At 44.9% G+C, this 11,624-nt stretch overlaps 1 protein-coding gene across 1 annotated transcript in view; it reads left to right on the plus strand.

The window, feature by feature from the left end:
- The first annotated feature begins 6,545 nt into the window (after nucleotides 1-6,545).
- Rusc2 (RUN and SH3 domain containing 2) overlaps nucleotides 6,546-11,624 on the plus strand; it is a 56,680-nt gene continuing 51,601 nt past the window's right edge. The window contains exon 1 of the mRNA XM_048329805.1: nucleotides 6,546-6,775. The gene's annotated coding sequence lies outside the window, so the exon portion shown is untranslated. The remainder of the gene's footprint in view (nucleotides 6,776-11,624) is intronic.

An 11,624-nucleotide genomic window follows, 5' to 3' on the forward strand; every position in this document is an offset into this window, starting at 1 on the left:
ACAGAATCTTCCACCCTACAGAAACCTAATACACCTTCTCAGCAGCCCATGGATCATACTCCAAAATAGACCATGTCATAGCCCACACAAAGAACCTCAGCAAATACAAAAGTATTGATGTCATCCCATGTATTTTATCTGACCACAGTGGATTAAAGGTAACCCTCAATAACAACGGTTACCAAAGAGGCTATACACATTCTTGGAGGCTAAACCCCACACTGTTATCCAACACTTGGGCCACAGACCAAATTAATGATGAAATTAACGAATTCATAAACCACAATGACAATGAAAATACATCACAAAGAAACCTATGGGACACAGCTAAGGCAGTACTGAGGGGCAAGATCATTGCCCTCAGCACTCACATTAAAAGAATGGAAGCAGAGCAGGTGAATAACCTCACGATGAAACTAAAACAACTGAAGAAACAAGAAATGGCCGAATCTAAAATGACTAGGAGGAGAAAGATCACAAAGATTAAAGAAGAGATAAATCTGATTGAAAATAGAAAGACCATTCAACAAATAAATAAGACTAAAAGCTGGTTCTTTGAGAAAATAAATAAAATTGACAGACCCCTCACAAGACTTACAAAAAAAAGAAGAGAAGAGACTCATATACGTAAAATCAGGGACTCCACCGGAAAAATTACAAGTACACACGATAGTCAAACAATCATAAGGAACTATTTCCAGAAACTCTATTCAGTAAAAAACAATAATTTTACAGAAATGGATCAATTCTTAGAGAAGTATAAACTGCCCAAGCTGAACCAAGAAGAAATAAATCAACTAAATAAACCAATAACTTACAGTGAGATACAGGAGGTAATCAAGAACCTCCCAACAAAGAAAAGTCCAGGCCCAGATGGATTCACCAACGAATTCTACAAAACCTTTAGTGAGGAGCTAATACCAATACTCCTCAAACTCTTCCGTGAAATAGAAACAGAGGGAGAAATCCCAAACTCATTCTAAGAAGCTAATATCATACTCATTCCCAAACCAGGCAAAGACCCAACAAAAAAAGAGAACTATAGACCAATATCACTAATGAACACAGATGCAAAGCTCCTCAATAAAATATTAGCTAACAGGATCCAGAAACTGATCAAGAAAATTATACATCATGACCAAGTAGGCTTCATCCCACAGTCACAAGGATGGTTCAACATCCGTAAATCTATCAATGTAATTCACCACATAAACAGAACTAAAATCAAGAATCACACTGTTGGGCTGGGGATATAGCCTAGTGGCAAGAGTGCCTGCCTCGGTATACCCGAGGCCCTAGGTTCGATTCCCCAGCACCACATATACAGAAAAAACGGCCAGAAGCGGCGCTGTGGCTTAAGTGGCAGAGTGCTAGCCTTGAGCGGGAAGAAGCCAGGGACAGTGCTCGGGCCCTGAGTCCAAGGCCCAGGACTGGCCAAAACAAAAAACAAAAAAAAACACACTGTTATCTCAGTCGATGCCCAAAAAGCCTTTGACAAAATACAACATCCATACTTATTAAAAGCTCTGGAGAGAACAGGATTAGATGGAACATTACTCAAAACAATAAAAGCCACATACAACAGACCAACTGCTAACATCATATTAAATGGAGAGAAACTTAAATCATTCCCCCTAAACTCAGGAACAAGACAAGGATGCCCACTCTCCCCACTTCTTTTCAACATAGTGCTGGAATCCCTAGCCATAGCAATAAGGCAAGAGGAGGACATCAAAGGGATCCACATCGGCAAGGAAGAAATCAAGCTATCCCTATTCGCAGATGACATGATCTTATATCTGAAGGACCCAAAAAACTCAGTCCCCACACTCCTACACCTAATAAACCATTTTGGCAAAGTAGCAGGATACAAAATCAATCCACAAAAGTCAGCAGCTTTTCTGTACACCAGCAATGTACAAGCAGAAAAGGAAATTATGGAAACAATTCCATTTATAGTAGCCTAAAAAAAAATAATAAAGTACCTAGGGATCAACCTAACCAAGGACGTGATGGACCTATTCAATGAAAACTATAAAAATCTAATAAGGGAAATCAAAGAAGACACAAGGAGATGGAAAGACCTCCCATGCTCATGGGTAGGCAGAATCAATATAGTGAAAATGGCCATATTGCCCAAATTGTTATACAAATTCAATGCAATCCCTATCAAAATCCCAGTCACATTCTTCACTGAAATAGAGAAAGCAATCCATAAATTCATATGGAACAGCAAAAGACCTAGAATAGCCAAAGCAATTCTAGGCAAAAGAAGCAGTGCAGGAGGTATCACAATACCAGACTTCAAGCTCTACTATAGAGCCATCATAACAAAAACAGCCTGGTATTGGTATAAAAACAGACCTGAAGACCAATGGATTAGAATTGAAGATCCAGAAATAAAACCGCACTCTTACAGTCAGCTGATATTTGACAAAGGAGCTAAAGACATACAATGGAATAAACATAGCCTCTTCAACTACTGGTGCTGGGAGAACTGGGCAGCCATATGCAGAAAACTCAAAGTAGACCCAAGCCTATCACCATGCACCAAGATCAACTCAAAATGGATCAAGGACCTCAATATCAGACCTGAATCCTTGAAACTACTGAAGGATAGAGTAGGAAAGACGCTAGAACTATAGGCACAGGAAGGAACTTCCTGAATAGAGTCCCAGGGGCACAACAAATAGGGGAGAGACTCAACAAATGGACTACTACAAAATAAAATGTTTCTGCACAGCTAAGGACATAGCCACCAAAACAGAAAGACAGCCAAGCATATGGGAAAGGATCTTTACCAGCACAGCAACAGACAAAGGCCTAATATCTGTCATCTACAGAGAACTCACAAAACTAAGCCCCTCCAAGCCCAGTAAACCAATTAGGAAATGGGCAAAGGAGCTAAAGAGAGACTTCACAAGAGAAGAGATAAAATGGCAAAGAAACATATGAGGAAATGTTCAACATTCCTGGTAGTAAAGGAAATGCAAATAAAAACAACCCTGAGATACCACCTCACCCCAGTTAGAATGGCCTATACTCTGAACTCAGGCAACAACAAATGCTGGAGGGGGTGCAGGAAAAGAGGAACCCTTCTCCGTTGTTGGTGGGAGTGCAAATTAGTACAACCACTTTGGAGAACAGTATGGAGGTTTCTCAAAAAGCTCAATATAGACCTACCCTATGACTCAGCCATTCCACTCCTAGGCATCTATCCTGAACAGCAGGTCCCAAGATATCAAAAAGACATTTGTACTTCCATGTTTATCACTGCACAATTCACAATAGCCAAAACAACCCAGATGCCCCTCCACAGATGAATGGATCCAAAAAATATGGTACCTATACACAATGGAATACTACATAGCGATTAGGAATGGTGAAATATTGTTATTCGCAGGGAAATGGTCAGAACTTGAACAAATAATGTTGAGTGAGACAAGCCTAGAACACAGAAAACAAAGGGGCATGATCTCCCTGATATATGACTGTTAAGATGGGGTGACCGGGAGACAGTAGAGACCAGGTCTGTGAAACCAAAATCTTCTTGTCAAATGGTATTTCCCACAGGTATGGGTCAGCGACCCTACATTATGTAACTAAAACCAAACAACTACTCAACATATAAAGGTCAAAAATTGACCCCTCAGTGGATCACAATAGCTTAAAAGCTATGTATGTACGTTCATATAAGACTATTGTTCACATACTGTGTATTGTAGACATTACATTTAAAGACCTAGGCGAATTTCCTTTGGCGTAGGCCACATGGCTACTGTATATGTTCTTGGTACATTGTGTATTGTATAAATGTCTACCTGACCTAGGGAAGGGAAAGAAAAACATGGTGTAATATAACACAAGAAATGTACATACCACATACTACCCTACTATGGAACTGTACCCCTTTTGCACAACACCTTGTCAAAAAAATGTTGTTTAATAAATAAATTAAAAAAAAAGAAAATTGTTCATGGCCAAGAGTGGATATTGTAATTTTATATGGCTTCTCTCTCAGTCTTACTACTCTGAGAAACTAAGTCATTGAACAGGACAGGAGGAGAAAGGTCATATGACTTCAGAACGCGGATCCTCCATTTTAAAGTGACCATGTTTTGCCACAAGAAAATAAGCTAACATATGCATCCTTTTCCAACCTTCTGTAGAGAAATGAATAAAGCAGCTGTCTAAAGAGAAACAGACAAGAAATATTGGATACCAGATACCCAGATGGGCCTCAAACCCACAACAATAGTCACCAGCACTCATTCAATTGGGCTAGGAGTCTTTATTTAGCTGTGCACAGTGTCTGCTTGCCACCACTGGGATGGTGAAAAATGGCACACTAGGACCAAATAGTGCTGGACTTTTAAGGGCAAGTATCACATGTGCCACTTGCAGGTGATCATGGGTAAAGAATCAAGTACCACAGGCAGGTGGTCTGGTCAATTTAGGCAAAGCAAGCAGGCAGACAAACAGAACCAGAATTGGAGTTAGTAATCAGTTCCAGTAAACTCTGTAAACAAAGCAATCTAAGCAATACAATTCTTGGTGCTGGGTGTGACTGGTCTTAATTAGCCCAAATCTTTCTTGGAACTTCCCCTGAGTGGTCTTCCTCATTCCTTTCTTTAGCCAAGCTCAAGCAGCTCTAGGTCAAGCTGTTTTGGGCTCCTGTTATTTAGCTTAGGTTTGCTCTTCCCCAGGTCCACTACCTTGTCTAAGACTTCTGTTTCTAGGGACTCAAAGAAGGGGGTTCCCCTACACCTTTTACTTGGTTTCCACAGACAGTGTTCTAGTCCTATGGAAAGCTTCATAAGGGGCCTTCTGAAGTTGGGTTCTGTGAGGAAATCTTTTTACCTGAGTTGGAATGAAAATGTTTTATCCTCTGTTGCCAACAGTTAAAACACAGAGGCAATTTGGATTTACTTAGGCTAGAGTCACACACATTTCTTTCAACTGCCTCCCAGAAACAAGGCATTGTCACAAGACCACCCAGCTCAGTCAGTCTTCACCTTTTAAGATTTGGTGCGAGAAGTCACTTTAGTCACCACTGACAGCAACTAAGAAACAGAATACTGTGCAAGCTCCAACATATTTCTGTAATTCCAGCCTTAAATCTAAAATGTGTACATTTTAGAGATGACACAGCATTTGGAGGAACCTAGAAATGATCCTAGGCTATTTGTTGTACCTTTCCACAACCCTATGACTCAATAATTCTACAAATTCTGTACCCCCAAATCACTCTTGAATCCATCTAACTCTTAAGCCTGTGCCTTAAGTCACATCCTCTCATTTATAGTAACTACCATTCTCAATTTTATTATCTACTCCTACTACAGTGATATATCAAAAGGGAAGATATGTTCAGATCCCTCCCTTGCTTTAAGTATTTCTTTCCTCATTCTTCAGAACCAAATTCCCAATCTCTTCATAACCGCTCCCGCCTTCCTTTCATGTCACCCATACTTACCTACTTACTTTCTCCTGAGGTAGCATGTTTCAGGAGCTGTGTTTTTATATATGTGTCTGGAAATTTTGTGAACATTTTTTAAATGAGTGTCCTTTTAGTGGAATGTTGAGTGCTAAGGATCCTCGGGGCTTAATCTGATTCCTATTTTACAAGATAGCCATTTTCTTTCTTTGGGAATATAAGTGAATTTGTAGAATGCTGATAATGCAAATGTTTCCTGCCTATAACAACGCAAATGATTCCTGTTGTAGGTGAGGCAAATGAATTTTGTGGAGCAGACCACTACAAGGCAAATCCTCATTCGAGGCCGCTTTAATATCTTACTGGTTTCCCCTTTAATTAGTGTCATTAATTAAAGAGGCTTGTGAGCCCTCCCCATTGCCCCCCCCCCTTTAATTCCATCAGGTCCTTTTGCACCTGCCATTTCTCCCAGCAGGAATGGACGTCCCACTCCTTCATGGCTCAGCTCCCACGGCCTCCGGACACGGATGGGACACGAGTGGGACACGGATCGGCTCCCTACCCGCCGAGTCCCGGGTGCCAGGCCGGGCTTTCCCGGAGCCGAGAACCCAGAGTGGCCTCTTCTCACCCGGACTTCCAATAGGCATTTGCCAAATCACGCCCTCCACCCGCAGCTCCCCGGAGAGCGGGGCGAGCGGGTCCCCGTTTCCCCAGGCCTCCTCGGCCCTCGCGACGCAGGGGTGCTTCTAAAAATACCCAAGTCCGGGTGCTCACCACGCCGCCCCCACGCGCCCCACCCGTGACTCGGTCGATCCGGGCGCGGGGAGCTCAGCCCTACGCTTTCGTCTTTTGGTTTTTAAAACCTATTGTTCGCATACGGTTCTGGGGGGTGGGGGAGGGCAGAAGCCCGCTTCCCTAAGCCTCTCGGGGTGCCCGCGGCCCGCGCCGTGCGTCCCCGGCACCGCCCGACGGGGCGGGGCGCAGGAGGCCGGGCCGCCGGGCCGCCGGGCCGCCCTCCTCGAGGGACCGCGCGGCGCGTGACTCGCTGCGCCCGCCGCCGCGGGAGCGTGGAGCGGGGGGAGGGTGGGCGAACCCGTGGCCGCCGCGGGCGCAACCAACGCGCGGGTCCGGAGGGGCGGCCCGGGCGGAGGGACGGCCGAGAGCGGACCAAGCGCGCCGCGCCCGCAGGGGGGGCCGGGCGTCACCAACCGCTCTGGAGAGGAGGGGGGCGCCGGGGCGCGCCGCCGGCCGCGAGACCCCGGGAGGACGCCAAACGCCGCCGCCAACGCCAACGCCGACGCCGCCCGCGCGGAAGGACGAGGCGGCGGCGAGAGCGGGGTAAGCAGCGCCTTGCCGGAGCCTAACGGGGTCGCGGAGACCCACCGCCCCCACGTCCCGAGTGATCCCGGCGTGTCGGAGCCGGCCCTCCGGCAGCCCGCGGACCCCGTCCTAGCTCACCTGCCCGCGCCCAGCCCTTCGCCCTCGGGGCGGATGGCGGCCCTCTCCCGGCAGACCCTCGGGCGGGGCTGGCGTGAGCGTCCCACGCTGGACGCTCCGACCTCCGGCACCGTTCAGCCCTGCGGGGGCCTCCCCACATGTGCCCTCCGTGGGCTCCTCACAGGGTCCTCTCGGAGGCCGTCACCTCCCTGGGAGGTATTCTCAGCCCGCAGTCATCCAGATCCCCAAATCCATGACCGCCCTGCGGCGGCGGTGGCGCGGGCTGGGATTCCCTAGGCGGCAACCGCAGTGGGGTCCCGACATAGCTGGCGCCCACACGCGTGCCCGGCGGCATCCGGGCACTCGTTCCCCCGCTCTCCAAGTTGACCTCTGCCCATCGTCGGCTGTCAGTCCTCCCTCTCTCCTGCCCACTTTTACGTGGGAAAAACCCTGAGCTGGCGGTTTGCCTGTCCCCTGCTGCATTCACCTGCCGCGAAGGGCACCGCGATCCCGTCGGCCAAGGCTAGCAGTGGGTCGCAGGGCTGCGTCCCCCACCCCCTCCAGGACCGGGGCCGCTGCCCTGAGGGCGAGGACCACACGCCAAGACGCGGTAGCGCTTTTGAAGTATTTTATGGGTGGGTGAATGAATGAATGAATGAATGGGCCTAAGGCAGAGACAGGCTGTGCTTCCATGGGGGAAAGTGTCTCTAGGTTACATAAAGGAGGATGGAGAGTAAGAAGGTTTGGGGGATTATTTTAGTCTTAACATCTAGGAATATATACAGCATGTTTTTTTTTTCCCCCATCCATCTAGTTTCATTGACATCAAATAGTCCATGTATTTGGTCTTTTTTCTGTTTGTTTGTTTCAAACCTGGGGCTGCAGAAAGTCTAATTGGTTAGTACTTTAGAAGCTGCCTAGATAATGTTGAAAGAGCTTTGCCCGGGTTACTGTTCTTCCCCTGGAGACTAGCTGCTCCCTCTGGGGTAGAATTGTGGAGGCCAGCCACAGCCCTTAAAGCTGACTCAGTGTAGCTAGGAAGCTGTGCTTCAGGACAGGTTGGAGGAATAAAGAACTTCGGTTGTTTTAGCTTTTAGGTCTTGGGTCTCCCACCTTCCTTTTTTAAAAGAGAGACCAGAGGACTATACATCCCACATACACCTTGTGATAGAGATATTTCCTAATGTTACTACTATACTATGATCAAACCATGTGAACTATATATGTCTCTTTCGACCAGTCAAGGATTTACCACTATGTAAACAGTGACAATAAGAACCCAAGCTAAAGATGGAATTGTGTGTGTGTGTGTGTGTGTGTGTGTGTGTGTGTGTGTGTGTGTGTGCTAGTCTTGGGGGGCTTGAACTCTGGGTCTAGGTGCTGTCCCTGAGCTTTATGTGCTCAAGGCTAACATTGTACTGCTCAAGCCAGACTTCCACTTCTGGCGCTTTGGTCGTTAATTGGAGATGAGAGTCTCTAGGGCTTTAATGTCCAGGCTGGCTTAGAACCACAATCCTCAAATCTCAGCCTCCTGAGTATCTAGGATTACAGGCATGAGCTGCCAGCACCCAGCTCAAAGATGGAATTTTTAAAGAAGAGAGACTGAACAGATTCCATTTCTTGAGAAAGACAGGCTTCAGGGACCGCACTTTTGCTCCACACTCCAAGGGGAGTAAGTGGAGTGATGAGATACTGACTGCAAAGCTTTAGTTTGTAAGCTGGGAAGTCGTTGCCTAATATCATTATTCTAACTGCAGCTTCACATGGTAGCAAATAAAAACAGTGATTCAGAGGGGTCTGGAGATATAACACAGTGGCAGAGTACTTGCCTAGCATGGAGTTTCTGGGTTTGATCACAAGCACCGAAAAACAAACAAACAAAAAGGTGATGAGTTTCCTAGGGAGCTTGATAGAATTAGATGGTAAGTAGTAATATAGCTTAGTGGAAGGAAGAACAGGCCCAATTACTATCACAAGTATTTTGTTACCTAGGCCTTTCCTCTGCCTGACCCTCCAGCACTTTACACAGTTGTCTCCTTTTTCTTTGCTTGGATTTTTAAGTGGTGGTTAAGGTCTGTCTGTTTTTGTGCTAATAGTGGGGCTTTAAATCAGAGCCTGGGTGCTGGCCCTTAGATTTTTCACTCAAGGCTAACCCCCTATTACTGCACTTGTGGCCCTTGTATGTGTGTATGTGGTTAATTGGAGCTAACAGTCTCACAGACTTTCTTGCCCAGGCTGGCTTCAAAGTGTGATCCTCAGATCGCAGCCTCCTGGAGTAGCTAGGATTCCAGGTGTGAGCTGCCAGCACCTGGCTGAAGCTCCTTTTTGAAGTCAAGCCTGCCTTAACTAGAGGTGAAGTATGTTCTCGCACATTTCTAGCTTTGATTTTTCCTACCTTCTGATATGTCTTTAAAAGGTTGTAGAACATAGAAACTCAATATGAAGCGGGATGCCTGAGCTGGATTAAGCAATATATTTTTCTGTAACCACTACATATTTTATGGGCTTTTCCACTTTATCCTGTGTGAGCGCTCTGTTAAGACCTCAGTAACTCCAGAGCACCCTGTCTTATTTTCTCCTCGCTTTAGAGCATTGCCAGATAAATGCACAATGCCTAAATTTGAATTTCTGATAACAACAGAGAGTTCTATATTTTTACTTGCTAAATCTGACAGCCATAGTTCACAGAGAGGCTTATGTGTTCTATTTTGCTCTCTGAGGCTTGTCTGCAAATTTAAGACAATAGGTCACCCTTTTCTTCCTGTTACTCATACACAGTGACTCTGCACCGTGCTGAAAGTCACTTGACTGAAGAGATGGTTCAGTAAGATGGTCAGCTTGATCAGTGATGAGGTTACACAGAAAACACCCACTCAAACATTGACAGGTAATGTTGTCATTTCTAAATGAATGTCTTGCAAAATGAGAGCACTTTTTGAGTGGTCAGAGGTCAACACTTCTCTGAGACAGCTGGAGATGGGTGTGGAAAAGGTGTTGGGAGTTATATAATGTATGTAATACAATGTAGGTGTATTCGAATACACAGCCATATAACCACCATCACTATTTCTAGGGCTTTTAATTTTCTAAACTATTCCCACTCCCTGTTAACCATCACCCTACTTTCCATCTCTTGAGTTTGGCTTCTGTAGGTACCTTTAATAAGTGTAACCATGTATTTACCCCTTTAAGAATGGGTTATTTCACTTAGCATAGTATCTGTAAGATTTGTCCATGTAATGGCTTATATTAGAATTTCCATCTTTAAGGCTGAATTGTGTGTGTGTGTGTGTGTGTCTGAGTGTCTGAGTATACAGCATGGTTTGTCTCTATTGATAGATATTTTGAGTTCCTTCTACTTTTTGGATATTGTGAATAATTCTGACATGAACATGAGTGTACAAATATGTTGGAAATTGGATGATTTTATGTTTAATTTTTTGAAGAATCACCATGTTGTTTTCTTTAATACTACAATTCTACCTCTTTTATTTTCTTTCTTTCTTTTTTTTCTGGTGCTGGTCTTGGGACTTAAACTCTTTGGCCTGTGCACTGTCCCTGAGCTTTTGTGCTCAAGGATACCACTTGAGTCACAGTTCCACTTTTGGCTTTTGGTGGGTAATTGGAGATAAGAAACTCACAGACAGACTTTCCTGCCCAAGCTGGTTTTGAAACTTGGTCCTCAGATCTCAGCCTCCTGAGTAACTAGGACTACAGAGCCTGGATCCATTTTACATTTTAATACGAGTACACACTTGTGATTTTTTTTACATCTTCATCAGTAGATATCTTCTGTATTTTTTATCATTTCTTTGGAGAAATGTTTCATCACTTTGAATTGGATTGTTTTCTGTTGTTGAATTATAAATGTTCTTCATGTGTTTTGAACATCAATCCATCATCAAATATATGTTTTTTTGTGAATGTTTTCTCTCATGGGTTGAAAGCTTAATTTTTATTTTATTTTTGTCTCTTTGGTGGTACAGAGTTTGAATTCAGGCCATATTCTTCCTAGGCAATTGCTTTGCCACTTGAGCCACTTTCTCGGCTTTAGTTGTTTTCCAGTTAAGATCTTGCTGTATTGCCTGGGGCTTGGACCCAGATCCTCCCATCTCCACTTCCCGCATGGCTGGGATTACAAACATACCACACACAAGCTTTTAATTTTTATAAAGTCTAATTCCCTTTATTTCTTTCATTGTCTCTGTATGTGTTTTATTTGTGTGTGTCTGTGTGTGTTGTTTTTGTGTTTTATTTGTGTGTCTGTGTGTGTGTGTGAGCCGGGGGGTGAGGGGAGAGACAGGCAGACAGACAGAGACAGATACGCTGGGGATTGAAACCAAGGATTCATGCATACTAGACAAGCACTCTACCACTTGAACCATACCCTGAGCCCTTCTTTTTAAAAAAAAAAAAAAAATTTTGCTTTTGGGGTAGGATCTTGCCAACTTTGCCAACTTCCACAGTCTCAAGATCTTCCTGTCTCAACCTCCCTGGTAGCTGGGATTACAGGCATATACCACCACATATGGCTTGCCTATGCTTTTGAATCACATACAGTCATTGCCAAATTCAGTGACATGAAGCTTTTCTCTTTTTCTTTTCTTTTTTTGTGCTAATTCCATGCCTGCTGAACTCAGGGCCTCTTTCAATGGACTTTTTCTACTCCAGGCTCGCCCCCTACTAGTTGAGCCATGCCTCCACTTTGTTTTTTGCTGATTGAATCTCAGATTTGGATGTGTCCTTCTAG

This window comes from Perognathus longimembris, chromosome 1 (genome assembly GCF_023159225.1).
Source record: "Perognathus longimembris pacificus isolate PPM17 chromosome 1, ASM2315922v1, whole genome shotgun sequence".
Taxonomy (NCBI): Eukaryota; Metazoa; Chordata; class Mammalia; order Rodentia; family Heteromyidae; genus Perognathus; species Perognathus longimembris.